The sequence below is a fragment of the Chrysoperla carnea genome, chromosome 5 (assembly GCF_905475395.1).
Source record: "Chrysoperla carnea chromosome 5, inChrCarn1.1, whole genome shotgun sequence".
Classification (NCBI taxonomy): domain Eukaryota; kingdom Metazoa; phylum Arthropoda; class Insecta; order Neuroptera; family Chrysopidae; genus Chrysoperla; species Chrysoperla carnea.
This window is the reverse complement of record NC_058341.1, coordinates 33,580,034-33,595,954: the sequence shown is the minus strand read 5'-3', so window position 1 is coordinate 33,595,954 and position 15,921 is coordinate 33,580,034. Positions and strand designations below refer to the sequence as shown.

The 15,921-nt window shown below is 28.4% G+C and overlaps 1 protein-coding gene across 2 annotated transcripts in view; it reads right to left on the bottom strand.

Annotated features, from left to right (window-relative positions):
• LOC123300984 (cGMP-dependent protein kinase, isozyme 2 forms cD4/T1/T3A/T3B) overlaps positions 1–15,921 on the bottom strand; it is a 228,382-nt gene that overhangs the window by 116,363 nt on the left and 96,098 nt on the right. Inside the window, exon 1 of one of the 2 annotated variants that reach the window (XM_044883683.1) lies at positions 310–317. The exons of the other annotated variant lie outside the window; for it this stretch is intronic. The gene's annotated coding sequence lies outside the window, so the exon portion shown is untranslated. Of the gene's footprint in view, positions 1–309; positions 318–15,921 lie in introns of those variants that run through there. 2 annotated transcript variants of the gene reach the window in all.

Sequence of the window (15,921 nt, the reverse complement as noted above, 5' to 3'; positions counted from 1 at the left end):
TTGTAATTATTCATTATCTTGAAAAAGTCCGTGTACGAAACTGTAACCAATTTCGTTACTATTCTTTGTCCGCCCTAGCACTCAGTGGAAAATAACGCACATTCTCCCATTGATAATGAGAGACATCGGTACAATGCGTGAATGATGCAAATCTTTCTTTTTAAAGAAATGGCGGAGAAGAAAGTAATTCAAGTATTTTATTTACTTTTTACATTTTCTTGGCCCTTCCAAACGGAGACTCTCTAAATGGTTCGAACTGTTTTGTATGAAAAGTCTCAAACTCATAAACTCATAAGGGTTAGAGTAAACTCATAAACGGAGAAGTGATATGTATGAATGAGAATTGAAATGAACGAACTAAACAGATTATTTCAAGCAAAATCGGAACTTTCAGGAACTTGGACTTTTAAGAGTATAAAATGGTACAATTCAAAGTACATATTCAAATCATAAATATAAAAAATCACTTTTAAACATATGGCAATATCTTCTAGAAAGAACTAGAATTGTTGAAATGTCCTTGAATTTTCAAGAGTGAATCATAGGGAATAATACCTAAAAGTGAATATTTAATAAATATATCTAAGCTTTTACAGCTTATACCTTTTAAGTGCTAACAAATAATTACTTCTACAGACATAAGGTATAGACACTCGGATGCTCGGAAAATGCTCAACTGATTAAGAATAAGTGAAAATGTTAACACCCAAAATGCACTTTGTTATTTTGAAAAATACAATAGATTTGAAGATTCGCGCAGAAATATAGGATGGATATTTCTAAAAACTCATTCCAGAATAAAAATAAGTTCGAAGTCATTCTTGATTGATTATTTACAAACAATTAAAAAAATTATACTACAATAAATAAAAATTAAAAAGTAAGTAAAATATAAAATAAATATAATTAAATGTCTCAAGGTAATGAAATAAAATTCTATGAAGAAAATTATGTCATTATCACAATAACCTGTGAACACATAGGTAACACAATATAACCATAACAGAACTCTATACATTTAGATTATATTTTATAGATTTGCAATTACATTCATATATAGGTGTACTTACTATGTGATCGTGATGATTCATGATATATTTTTATTTAATATAATAGCAAATATATGTTATTTTATTATTTTTAGTATTTAGAAATATACAATGTTGGAAAAAATCTAAATTCGAGCTTAGGTGAAAGAGGTAAGCTCAGTGGTGTGAAGAAAGTATAGAATTTTTCGATTCGGAATATTATTAGAGAAAAGATTTTAGTTAATTACATCAATAATGTTTCTCAGAATAACTTATTTGTAATGAGTAAAATTAGTATCAGATTGGTTTCGCAAGAATTGCAAGATTAAGACTGTATAAACAACCACTATGCATGTATTAATAAGGTTCATTCAGTCTCTAAAAATAGTTGGGAAACTAAAACAGTCTGCAGTTAGAAAGAAGTAGATTTCACAATAGGCCTTATAGTCTAATTGTGTCCCACGTGGAAATTCACTACAACCAACTAACCAAAACTAATAATACCTAAAGGAAAATTTTTTAATCATAATATGCTATCCTATTTCATTTATAAACAAATTAACGTAGCCTGACCAACAAACAATTCAAGGTTTAATGTTACAAAATTTGACGTACTTTGACGAAAATACGTTGAAGAATTTTAATAACATTTAGGATTAGATTTTTAAGTATCTTTATGTCCATTCTGCACATAGAAGTAATAACATAGAACCGTAATGTGGCCATCTAAACGGTTGATCGTTATAGAGACAGACCTAAAAAAATTACACGTATAGCTGTCTTCGTCTGTCTTATTTTACCTCTATGAAATACATATACTTGCACGTGTTTATACAATAATTCAAAATGCGCTTTGTCAGGCTGCGAGACAAAAAGAGAGGACAATCCCTATTTCGGTCTCTTTTTTAGTGGTCAATAATTCACTTATTGCGTTTCCTATGCTTCAGCCTCTTCAGCCTCTATGTTATCTAACCTCTTTGATTCTGCATTATGATGACATAATGCAGAATAACTTTATAATAACAAATTTTTGTTTATATATTTCCAATACTGTATATTTATAAAAATAGAACTTCAACATTTTTTATAATTACCAAAACAAATAAAAATAAATTATAAATATTGAAAAATCTGATTATAATTATAGATAGTGTCATTGTTAGTCAATAGTCAATCAAAATAATACGATCGATACTCCAATTATAACTAGACAATTAATTAGTTTTTTTTACTAATATGTACATACTTGTATGATATATATCATATAGTTTATCTGTTTCTATTCATATGGATCCAAAAAAACAGTATGTAATAAATACTGGGTAAATTAATGAATTTATTTTTTATAAAAACACTTTCTAAGATTTTACGATATAGACCTTAATTTCATAAAGTTAAATTGGAATAGGTTACTTGATACGTGAGAACAGACTCAATATCAGAAAAAAGATTCAATAATATAGAATTATCTAGACGAAGAACATTTTGTTATATTACATTGGAATATTCTAACAAGCTTTTATTTAGTTTCACCAGTCCCGTTGTCTGTCCGTAATCAAATCTTGCAAGCCAAATTGGATCCATTTCTAGGTTTCCGATTGAGCTGAAATTTTGCATGCACATTTAGTTTGGATGACAATGCATGCTAAGGTTGTGGCGTTCTGATTTTCCCATCGCTTCCACCATATTTGATATATATACATATTTTTTAGTTTTAAATAAAAAATAAATTAAATTAAAAAATTTAATAAAAAATACTCTTTAAGGGGCAAGCTTTTATTGTTGTAAAAAGTAGAAAATAATTTTATCTATAGGTCACTCATACCCGTTTATTTGTAAAAGCTTGATAAGAAAACGGAAAAATATTTGTATAAGAAAACGATCCCTTTCTGTCTTGTTAAGAAGATAAGCAAAAAACAATTAATTAATACGCAGCTGTTCTTGTATAATTTGTATGTGTATACATATGATGTTTAAGTATTATGTACAGGTACTCGTCTGTTATCACTATATAGCATCAAGTTTTTAAGAACTTCACTATAATGGACCTTATACTTTAATTCATTTCAAAAAATCTGACAGAATTTTCTACAGTTACGAAATTTACCTAAGCAATACCTGGAATTATAAGTGGCACTAAAATATATGAATAACATAATCTCTCTAATCGATTTCTTCTAAATTAAATCATGAATTCAGTTATGAATCTTTAAGCTTTCGTAATGATTTTAATTAAAGAGTTACATAAAAAAAGAGAAGCAAAACGTGTTTTCAAGGACTTATTTTATATAATACACATAATAAAACCAAAAATAAGGGGTCAATAAATTATTTTAAAACATTTTTATTATTCACTATACGTTATTTATGTTATATAATATTATAGAAATTTAAAATAAAAATATTAGGAAGGGACAATTTAAAAGAACAAGAAAAGATTTTTTCCTTATAGTCCAAGAGCCGAAGCTAACTATTTTAGCGAGAGCATAAAAAGCTATCTTGGTAAAGAGTAATTTGCTTACAGTTAGGTGTTCACCTAAAATGATGAACTAAAACTACAAAAAGCATCCACGGTTGTCCTAAAATGTTGGATATCAGAGTCAAAATTTCATTGGAAATGAAAGACATGAGGAACCATGAAATAAGGAAGTAAAACTTTGTCGAATTATTTCGTGAAAAGCCAAAAAGCACAATTCAAAGCAACTTATCATTACAAAAGAACTTGTTGAGTTTTGGTTGCTTACAGCTAAAAGAACTAGTTGAAGATAGTTACTAGCCAATCGTTTACTCAATAAGCTTATGCACAAGATCCAACAAATTCAATTGGAAGATAGTTCCAATTTTTTATCTGAACTGATAAAGTCGACTATAGTTATTATAACCGCTATCCAGACTAGTGGAGTCTAAGAAGTTCTTTAAAGTGTACAATAGATTTTTAACTCAACCCAAAATGTCGATTGAGATGAAACGACGTTCGATTGGCTGTGAAACAATTTTTCAGCAATGTAAAATAGCAAAAAAAAAAACTTATGTGCGCAATCAAGATTGAACATATAAAAAAATTCTACACAGACTGGACTATTACGTAATTTAAAACATTCGTTTTATAAAGATTGAATTACTATCAATAGCTTATAAGTAAAATAAAAAAATTACATATTTTATATTGATTACATAAAATTATTTAAGATTACTGCTATCAAAGTTTTAAGAGACATTTTGATGCTCTGTAGTAGTCAATCTGCAATTCAAGTTTTAATAAAAGACTTGTAAGTAGTGGAACTCTTTAACGACACTTATCGTTATCGTATGGCCAGCGACATTAGTCTTGATTTAGACCATGAATTAATTGCGCTATCTGATGTTTAAACAGTACCATCCAATGATAATAATCGTTAAATATTGCCGTGTTTCGATAAAAGGATATATACAAAACATTATATTCAAAACAATATTGAATACAGGTTTGAGTTACATCCTTTTATCAAAACATGGCAGAGTAGCTACAAAATACGCTAAAGAGACAAAATAGTTAAAAGAATAATGGGCCTTATCCCTTTTATTGCTTCTAAAGACGTTCGTTATCAATTGCAATTGCCATAGAGACTACATAGCAAAAGTTGTTTTGCAAGAATAAGCGATAAGATTTATCAAATTTTGTCATCTATTCTCGAAAATTTTCAAATTTTAATGAAAGATACGTTGAAATCGACATCAAAACAAAGCCCTAAAAGGCCTTTGGTTTCAGAGCTGGATCAGGTTCACAAACAGCAAATAAAATAATGCAAAATCAAAAATTGTTTTGATTGTTATTAAGGTTTTCTTTCAGACTGTTCTAAAAGAAGGATAATGTATTTTGTTAATAAACTGAGTAACAATTGATATAAGTGAGTTTAACAATAGCATGCTAATTAATTTTCAAGTTCAAAAGTCGCGTTTACATTTTCAATACAATCCAATTTTTAAGAAATTTTGACTCTAGTCAATAAACCTATAAATTTTAATTCTCAATAATAAAATGCATTTATAAAATAGCCTTGAAAAATGTATACAACCCATATTCAGGTGCACAAAACGATATATCTATCTTTCAACTTGATTACAAAAAAATTTGTAATTTTAAATGTTTTTTATTTAATAATTACAAAAAAAAAATTAATTTTTCAACAAATTATAAAAATTTTAATTAACTGAAAATAATACCCCGTATTTTCAACATCAAGGTTGCGAATCGCGAAAGAAATTTTTAAAATAGCACTTTAATTGACAAGTCATATGAATGAAATAAAACATAGACATTCGGTCTCCTATTAGCAACAACAACAATTATGAAAATAATTTTTATTGCATAAACAACATCAAATAGTTTAGACTGAGAGCTGGCTTGCAAAATTTTGGAACTATGGGCGAAGAAAAAAATTACATTGAGACGACAAATATTGTCATGAACTAATTGAAAGTCAATTAATTTTAAGTCAATGGTAAATTTTTAAGGACGTTCTCACAAAATTTTGTTTTCTCAGGATTATCTTTAAATAGTGTATACGCATTCTGATTAATGCCCTTTTAAACCAGATAAATTTTTTTAATATCATTTACAATATTAAATTTATAGATTTCAGTTGTGAAAGTTTACGTTTTTAACATGTAAATCGCTCTATTAGCACAGTTGGTTAAGGCGTAACCAACTCCGTCCGCGGTATGCTGACGGTAGCGGGTTCGATTCCCGCCGTCGCAACAAAATTAATTTAATTAATAGTTGTGATGGGTTTGTTGTAGTGCATGGTATATACATGAAGGAGGTGCACTCAGCCTCTGAAATTGAGGTGCTGATAAATGAAATTATCAGCGGAAAGGTGGTTAAACACATTATGGTATCACAATGGGCTTAATAGCCTAAGTGTGTCCTTCGTGGACAGCCAATATAACCTAACGTAACATGTAAATCCTATATTGAAGTTTTTTTAAAGATATGCTTTATTATATAGCAAGGCTAATTTTCTTAAGATTAATTTGGAAAACTAACATTCATTAGTTAAAAGCATTTGTCATACTTTTTAAAAGCATTTTCTATTAAAGAAAATAATCTTTCGTTTTCAACTCGTTTTTCCATAAAATACATTTGTAGAATTGCATTTGTGTGTTATTTCTTCTAAAAGTGATTTTCTCTAAATCTTTGAGCATCAACATTTCAAAAACTATGGTAAACATCGAAAAGTTTTATTCTAAACTATCGTCTACTTTCCTTAAATTCTAACAGAATTCACCCTCAAATTTTCATTTTTTTGGGAAAGCCCATGATCAAGTAACGTCAATTTTTAAGACATTTCAAAAACGTAATGATATATGTTTCTCTCAAGATTTAATGAATTCAAAGGATTCAGGAAAAAAAGACCGACAAAAAATTTTTTGAGTTATATTACCGACAACGAATTACCGGCTAGAATTTCATACGTTACAACTATCATCTTTAGCGTATTTTATGACAAAATTAACATTTTTACTTAGGAAAATCTTTCAAAATACATCTTTTTAATTTTGCCTATCGGAAAATGTTTTTTATTAGTGTCAAGGCGGGCATTAATATTGTTTGCCTATGCACCGCTTCTGCTTACCGACCATAGACTCAACATTTTTGGGGATCAAATGGTGTTAGTATTCCCTATCAGTCATAGAATGTTCTTAGTTACCGCCTTGCCGATAATTTATTAATTTTCTGAGTGCCTTGGCACCGTCGTATCGCGAATTTTTAACACACGGCCTAAGACCTCTTGGGGCAGAATGTCAATAAAAACTTTCGTCATGACAACATTTTTTCATCGCCACTGTTTATATCAAAATTTAAAAAAGATCCCAAATTTTTACGGTCAGCTCGTGAACCACAATTCTTTTTCAGAAACAACACATATCAATAAAGAAATAAATAGAAAAATCAAAAATACACTTTTCAAAAAAACAAGTAGATAAAATTTTCAAAACAATTCACACTCAATAATTTCGACGAAATCAAAAATAAATAAAAGCGTCGAAAAAAAAATTAAATAAGGCACTTTATTGACATTTAACACACACTACACCACATTTTTTAACATACACAAACACTTTATCACTGAATAAGTTGATAATTTTTTTTGATGGACAATGTTTTGGTTAAATAAAATCGTGGTTTTCGAAGATAATCGCATAAAAGACGTGTACAAAACACAAATATAATATGATTACTAATAGTTTGTTGTTAAATATAATGGAAGTTAGGTATATTACGACCGTGTGTGTATAATATTGTATATGTTGTGTGTATAAATTCCCTCTCCACACTAAATCATATTTGATAAAACCAGCATGTTGATGTAGATATTTTTTTTAAATAATTTTTTAGTGTTGCCGCGAAACGAGACGAGGCGAGATAAGTAGCATGTTTATTATGTCGACTTCAAATTTTTCCTGTTTCGCCTAGCGATTACAATTAAATGTGTTCTATCCCCTTGTCTTGAATCGTTTCTAAAGAATGTTTTTTTTTAAGGAAATAAACTCTAAATCGTCATTAAATAAAAATGACAAGAAAATAATACCAATCGCCACGATATTGAGTTTGAGTTATTTGTTTGATTTAAATTTGCATTATTGTAATCAAGTTCCTTGGAAAGCTAAATTGATGCTATTTGTTATTAAAATGTAACTTTGGGGCAAAGCTTTCGTGCGTGGCTCGAATGAAGGCTACATTGTGCTCTACAAGTTTTGTTATTCCACTGTAAATATAGTATTTTAATAGTAGACTATAAATATAGTACTTTAATTTTCCGTAAATAGATAGATCTACGCAAGAATAACACTTCATAAATGTGACAAATTGAACTAGTTTTGTGATTTCACATCTATGAAAGCACTATTTTAATTTACCCTGAAATAGATCAATGCATGAATAACGCTTAAAAAATGTGAAAAATTGCACCATTTGTGTAATCTCACTTATATGGATTATTTTTTGTGGAGTTATGTGAAAATTTGTCGTTTTTATCAATAATAATTGATTCGAAATTTTTTTAGCTGTCTTTCGCATATTTATCGTCTTTCATGTGAATATTTATCGCATATTTCTTATTTACTATCATTTCATTTGTCACGACTCTCGGCATCATTAAAGTTTTATTTTGTAATACTCATAAGTAAGTGGTAAGAACATGCTATATTCTAATAATAAATAATTGTAAATTAGAATTTACTTTTTATTCAACAATAATTTTTTTTATTAAACTTTTTAACAAGGTGTTTGTTAAATATTCACATGCAATAGATCTATGTCTTGGACTAGGTCTACATTAAAATAAACAAATAAAGTAAAAATAAGCAATTTTTTTACTACTCACAAAAACCAAACATGAATTTTCATAATTTAGCTTGGAAAATAATCAATATCATTGAAAATATTAATTCTTCAACAACGCAATGAATTCATTTTTTCAACTCGCAGTTGGAGTTATTCATATTCGAATTTATGTTTAATCAATAATTCAGGAAAAACAGGAGAACGGCCAGCAAAATAGAGAAGATTTATAAATCTTCTCTATTTTGCTAATATAAATATATTTGTCCGAAGAATAATAACAATTAGCTAAATCGTAATCAGCTTAATAATAAAGATTTTTCAATAATCGTTTTTTATTGCAAAGGAAATTCAGTTATGTAATCTAATCATTGAGTAAAATAATTGTACACTCTGAGAGCGTTATCAATTTGAAAATTCATGGTCAAAAATTACCAGTAGCAACCATACCTACAGAATTTTATAAAAAAAAAATGTTAATATTATGTTATTATAAAACAGTAATCATTTATTATTTTAAGGTAATCAGTTTATTAATTTAAGGCGGTTGGTGAACTCGAAGAATTTCAAGATTCATGAATACTTTCGTACTATTTTATTTTTATAGTATCGTTCATAGAACCTATCCCTGTCTTGTCAGACCAAGGCATTATTTGAAAATTATGGGGAAAAAAGACACAAAATTTTTTTTAAAATAAGGTGGAAGAGTCAATAACACTAAATTGATTTTAGACCAGCTTATACCTTTAGTACATTCAAAAAAACATACAATACGTGTATCTGTGTATCTACGTATCTGACTGTGGCATTGTAGCTTTTAAACGGATAAACCAATTATGATTAAGATATATTTTTTGTGATTTTTTAATAATGTTTCAAGAAAATCTTTTCACTTTGGAGAAATTCGCAAGAAAAAAAGCCTGCATTTGTCGATGGCTTAAAATTTTAGAAAAGTAACTTGTTTTTGTTTTTTCTAATTCGGATGAAACCTTGTGATAAAAATTATTTAACTGTTGAATGACAACTCATTTTTTTAATCAAAATATTTTGACCACGACCGTTTTGATAAATAAACAATAAATTATTCACACTAGTTTTGTATACAAAATATTTACGCTATTCGGATAACCTTGATTAAAAATATTTTGTTAACTTACAAGAAGTTATCAAAATGTTTACTAATAAAAACAGATTGAAGTCTGAACAAATAATTCAAACACTAAATTACACACTAAACTACATACACAGCTGGATAGAGTCATAAGTTTTTAAATATTAATATATTTAGAATATTTTTAAGGTATATCATCGGGATTTCGCTGTAAAACGCTCCACGAGGCAAAGCTAAGCACAAAAAAAGGAGATTTAGTTATACTCTCAAGATACTTTGTTCGGACGTTGTGCGACCTTAAAGTTAAAATGTTGAAATTGTTTAAAAAATAGTTTACATGGAATTTATTTTGCAAAATTTTGGTATTTAAGTAATGATTTGTCATTAAAACACGAATAGAAAAATTCATCATCAGTTTAAATTAGGTTTTCGTAATTATCCTTCCAATTTAAAAGATGGATTCATAGTTAAAAAGGATTCTTAGAAAATATTTCATTAAGATAAATTCGATATGTTATTTGTGTTTATAGTTTACGCCAATGTATCATAAAAAACATTAATAATAATCCAAAGACTTTGATGTTCAAATTTGTATACAAAATTTAGTAAACAAACAAAAATATTAAATGTTCTATTCCAGAAATGTTAGAGATTGATATGATTTCCGCTCAAGATCTAAACAATAAGAAGTTATTATTAGTAACTATTATTTGTTTTAATTTAATTTCACAAACAAACACGCTCATGTTTCTCTCAATAAAATAAATTTTTCGTATACTTAATGTGTTCAGTTACCATTAATAAAATAGTGGTGTTGCTGTATATTATTTGATATTGAATATTATAAAATATGAATGATGACCTTGGTATATAACATGACGTCATGAAAATCATCAAGATTTTTACTATAATTAATCATTACAACATCATAATCAATTCCATGAACAAACCAACCAAGAAATATAAAATCTTATGGGTATAAATATCATGTACAGAATGACTTAAAATAAAAACTGGAAACAAAGTTTACGAAAATGAAAAAAAGATGATTTGATTTGATAGACAATTTTATTTTTACAGTGCGTATTTTTTTTGATTGATTGAAAGATTATACCTTTACTAACGGAGCTGACTATAATATTTATATATTTTGGCGTTAAGTCATAAGTCTTAATCTAGTATTGTCAACAAGTTTAAATTGGTGAAATAACGACCGTAAAAATACGTGTGATGGCTCGTTTGATTCGGTGATGGCTATACTAAACAAGGTCAAAAGTTTAACCACTATCAAGATATTGCTCATAAGTAAACTTTGGAGCGGGAAAAACCTTTTTTGCTAGTGTAAGAGCTTATTTTATATTACTGTATCGTGGAGAGAAAATAAAACTTGAAACAAAAGACTTGATTGATGTCTTGAAGTCCATTTTCTGAGGATAATTGGTAATTTGCGAAACAAAGTAATACATCGAGATGGTAACCATGGATTTCATTGATCTTATACAAGAAAAAAAAATTAGAATCACCAGATCAGATCATTGCAGTAGCATCTACACAAAAATATAATATATGTTTTACTGGAGTTATAGAAAATTCGATAGCTCTAGAAGTACAAAATCTTCCAAAAATGTCTACTGCTTAGGATACCCGAGTTTTTTTTTAACTTTGAGAAAAATTAATTTGAAAACGTCTCAATTTTAGCACACATATCACACATGAAAATATATCGAAAACAAATTTTAAAACGATATGATGATACATATTGTGACAGTCTCAAAAAGTGGTAGGAGAAAATACGACAGTTCTGAATCTGGCAACATTATTTTCTGAGTGCCTGTGCATCTCATGTCTACAAATTAACAATTAGTCAACAGATCCCGTTCTTCTCAATTCATCTGCTTTCAGAGTTGGGTCTATATATAGACCCAGGGAAAAATCTGCCATCAATATTGGCTCACTCTGTACAATATCTTAACATATAATTATTTGTAATTATTTTAGACAAAAACCAGCTAACAATTGATGTATATAAATGTGTTCGCAGTACAAAACTATAGTTATAATTAAAACAGGATTTTTATTTTTTGTTAAATTATTATGATAGCCACGAATGAGTGATATTTTGCACTTAGCAATAATAAATTAAATTAGTAGCTATTAATATTATGATCAAGCTACACTTTACAAATATTTAATTATGATATTTATTAAAATTACTTGATAAAGCCATCTTTCTATTTTCTGGTTCAATCATTAATCACCTTTGAACAATCTGAAGTTTTGAGTGTGTGCTCATTGATTTAAGATAAGAGTTTTATTTATTATATTTTAGAAATAGCATTTTTTTTACAGACGGAAACGTATAATATTATAATTTTATAATAGGCAAAAAAGATTATGGTTTACCTTGAGCGAGAAAAAAAATTCATTGTCAAGGTTATTTTTATATTATAATGAACATAAAAATATTCAGATTGAAATAAGCGATTATGAAATCGGCGATTAAATACATCAGGCATGAATCAAAAATACATTTGCTAATATAAACTAAGGTTTTTAGTCATACTCTTCCCGAAAATATAGACCTTTGCACTATTTGGAAGGTCGGTGGAGAGAAGGAAGCCGGGGAAGGGTGTGTTATAAATTCGTTTCATGAACCCGGAAAGGATTTATGGTTTTTGGATAAGTCTGGCATATATATTATATGTACATATATTTTTTGCTCGCCATTTCTGGGCACGAGGGAATGTTTATTAAGCGAATCAGTATTATAAAAACTTTTAGCAATATTGGATGTGATTTGAAGGGAAAAATTTTTTCGAAGTTTTAATGGTTTCGAACTTCTGTACATCGTCTTCAAATTAACGTAGAGGGCTAAAAATAGGTATGCCGGTTGTGTTAGTCTCAAGGATGTACTTTTTATGGTATTGAACTTCTCACCCCATTACTTCCTTTTTTGTGTCGACATATTATATTTATTTACAGTTTTTATAGTTTTGAACTTTCTGTAAAATCTTAATCCAAATTGATCCCTTTGATCCAACCAATTGGAGTTGTCAACTTTCCAGCCCCCACCGCCTTTTGCACACATCTTAACCCTCCCAAAATGGAGCCGGAGAATTCAAAATTTGTTTGTCAATTGATTTTAGGTGACAAAACCAAAAGGAAGTGCCTTTTGGTTTAGTCAGATCTTCAGCCGCCATTTCTTACCCATTATATCTAGATATATCAGGCTTTCATAAACATGAAACGACAAAAAATGTTTCAAGACAAAAATGTTATTTATGAGGGGAAAATATGACATTAGTGATTGACCTGTGGTGTTCACGAGTTTCTATTTTTTAAGCAGTTGTCAACAACTTACGGTCGTAGAAGTAAAATCTGCCTGAATCTCTTTGTATCGGTTAAATGTCGTACTTCACACTATTCTGGTTTACACCAGACCTTTATTAACTTACATCTAAGTGAAAAAAAGGGACCGGGTTGAAATTATATAAACCTTACTTTAGGGACATTAATGATGTAACTCAATATAATTCTGTTAAATTATGCATAATAAAATTGTTATAAAAAATTACCCATATAATCGAAGCTATATGAAACTTCTTACCTGAAACAAAAATAAAAGACAGTGTTAAAAATTATGTTTAAAGGAATATTAATAATACAAGTGAGAAACAGAAACAAAACTGCTGAATGAAAGAATCTTAAAAATCTGCAATCTCCTTGTCACTCCGAAAATGAAATATTTTTGAAAAAAAATAATCCTTAGAGAGTAATGAACTAATCTATAATTTTGAGATCTTGGAATGAGGTAAAAATGCTCCCTCATTTGACATTAACAGAGGAAAAAATATTTTATTATCCTTGAATGTTTCAATAAAAGAATAACCACAGAAATATCTTAAAGTTTAAATATTTCAACGTTAGAAAAATGACCTCTATAACACGCAGTTGATTAGTTTTAAGGCGTACCGAACAATTGAAACCTGTAGTTATAAATCAATTTACTATCGACTTATAAATTAATTAATAGTACCTATGGGTGTAAATATCTTAAATATGAATTAATTAAAACAATTCAATCTATTAGTATTAGTAATAGGTTTTATAAAAACTGGTTTAAATGGGTATACCAAAATATTATAAGATCAGTGTTGTGTGTTGATTATGTAATAATAGTCAGTGTTATTTTGTTCACAGGTATGTCTGATAAGTGAATGCTGGTCCATAGATAAAATAGTGGTAAAGAAAAACCAAATTTCATAGTTTGACTATTAAGATTGAATAAATTGTTTAGCGAAAAGTATTGGGTGTGCCGATTAGCAAAAAATGTAAGAAAAGACTAATGGGAATCAGTCTTATAAAAACTAAGTGTTTATGAATTACACAAAACGTTCAAGAAGAGACGTTGAAAGGTTGTGGGCCATTATAAGAGAATTAGATTAATGGAGTACCATAAGATTCGAAGAATAAGAAAGATAAAAAGCATCAATTGTGAAGGAAAAAGCAAAAACACTCGACTACTGTAAGCTAGACCACAAGATTTCGTTTTGTTCCTGATCTAATAAATTTACTTGTAAAGCCCCTTTTCGTACCTCAAAAACTTTTTCGTTGGAAAACCATTATTTGTGTCTTTTCAAAACAGTATCAATAGCTGGAAAAATGCTACCATAAAGATGTTATGTCAAATAATGCCTGATTAAGATTTGGCTTGAGAGACTATCCGAATGAGACACACTTAGACCTTAAAGCCTGTTAAGATATCTAAAAAGGTGACAGACACATGTCCAACCACTATTACTTGAACCTCACTAGAGAGAACGTCAGAAAGTAACTAATGTCAACAGATTTTAATTCAAAGAGGTGGTGAACGAATAGGTGCTCTACTGGATTTGTCTTCTAATATCGAAACCATGGAAGGGCTCTAGAATGTGGGTGAAGTTCTATGTAAGAACTTGAACAGCAGTCGTGGTTCACTGCTAGGCAAATTTTCTAGGCGGTTTTGTGTTTTAACCAATGCTGTGTAACGGCCGAAACAATTTTTCAGCCTTTATCTTTAGATTTAGAGAGTCAAAAGTATTTTCCTCTATAAATTTGATTTTTATAAGGATAGGGCATTAAGTATCCATGTGGTTTTTAGTTCGTAAAAAGTACACACTGATAAAGGCCTAATTCAAACCGATACAAGAATTACTACTTGAAACTCATCTGAAACAACAAGTAGAATTTTAAGAAAATAGAAAAGCATCACCAAGAAGCACTTCTTAATCGTTTACATTTAATTATTTAAATATGATTTCATTTTTAGGGCGTTACTACAAAAATATGTTTTATAGGTTTATTTAAAACTATAAATAATATTTATATTTCTAATTTTTTTAGTATGTGTGTTTACTCTATCTCTAATAGGGAATAATGATTGTTATCGTATAAATTGTTTTATAATTATTGTAATAAAAGCCTTCAAGAAAATGAAAACATCCGCAATTTAAAAATAATCTTGATTAAAACGAAACTTTTACAGTTTTATCCAGTACTATAAATAAAATATTACAAACAAATTCATTGTTCGGATATTGAATTATGTAATTAGTTTTACATAGTTGGTTAATTATAATCATCATCGCTTTGAGACTAATGCTCAAAACCTTACTTAGCCGTGTGGAAATATGGCTGTATAACCGACTTATATGCCAATCTAAGAATTTAAATAATAAGGTTTAAATAATAGTGGTTAATAGTGGTTGCAAAGCTTGTAAACTTCATGCTTTTTAGTGTTGGCGTAAGGCAAGTTCATTAGGAAATTTTGCAGTTAAAAGTTTCAGTTTTTATTTTTTATATTTATGATGAATATAATAACATAAATGACTGTTTACCCAGATTAAAGTTGTCAATAAATAAGCGTAGAGAATCCGGAACAATGCTATTTCTGGCCGAGAGGACGCAGCTCATGTAATAAATAATTAATAATAATATAATTATTTTATTACGATATCTAATTTGATTTTTGAATTCATCATTATTTATTAAAAGAATCAAATTTTTTATCCACAATAGATTTAAAACAGAAGCCATTGAATGTAAAATTACTAAATTCTTGTAGGAGTGTTTCTAATAATTGTATTAAAAATAGAAATATTGATTCAACAGGACATTAAATTCATAATTTTATTTATTTCAGTCATTAGATATGCTTGTCACTTAAATGAATTTAATGACTTGAAGTCATCATATTTTTACCTCTGTGTAATGTAAATTGGAAAAATTTCATAAAGATTTATTGATAGAATGAACAATTTGACTATGAACACCATAATTTCAAGTTTTGGGTAATAACTATGGCTTAGTTTTTTATATCAAGGATCGATGCTGAATATACTAGCTTTGCTCATTTAACTGTGTGGATATCTTTGAGTAACAGAAAATTAAGATTTCGTCTAACCTTATAATTTTTGATT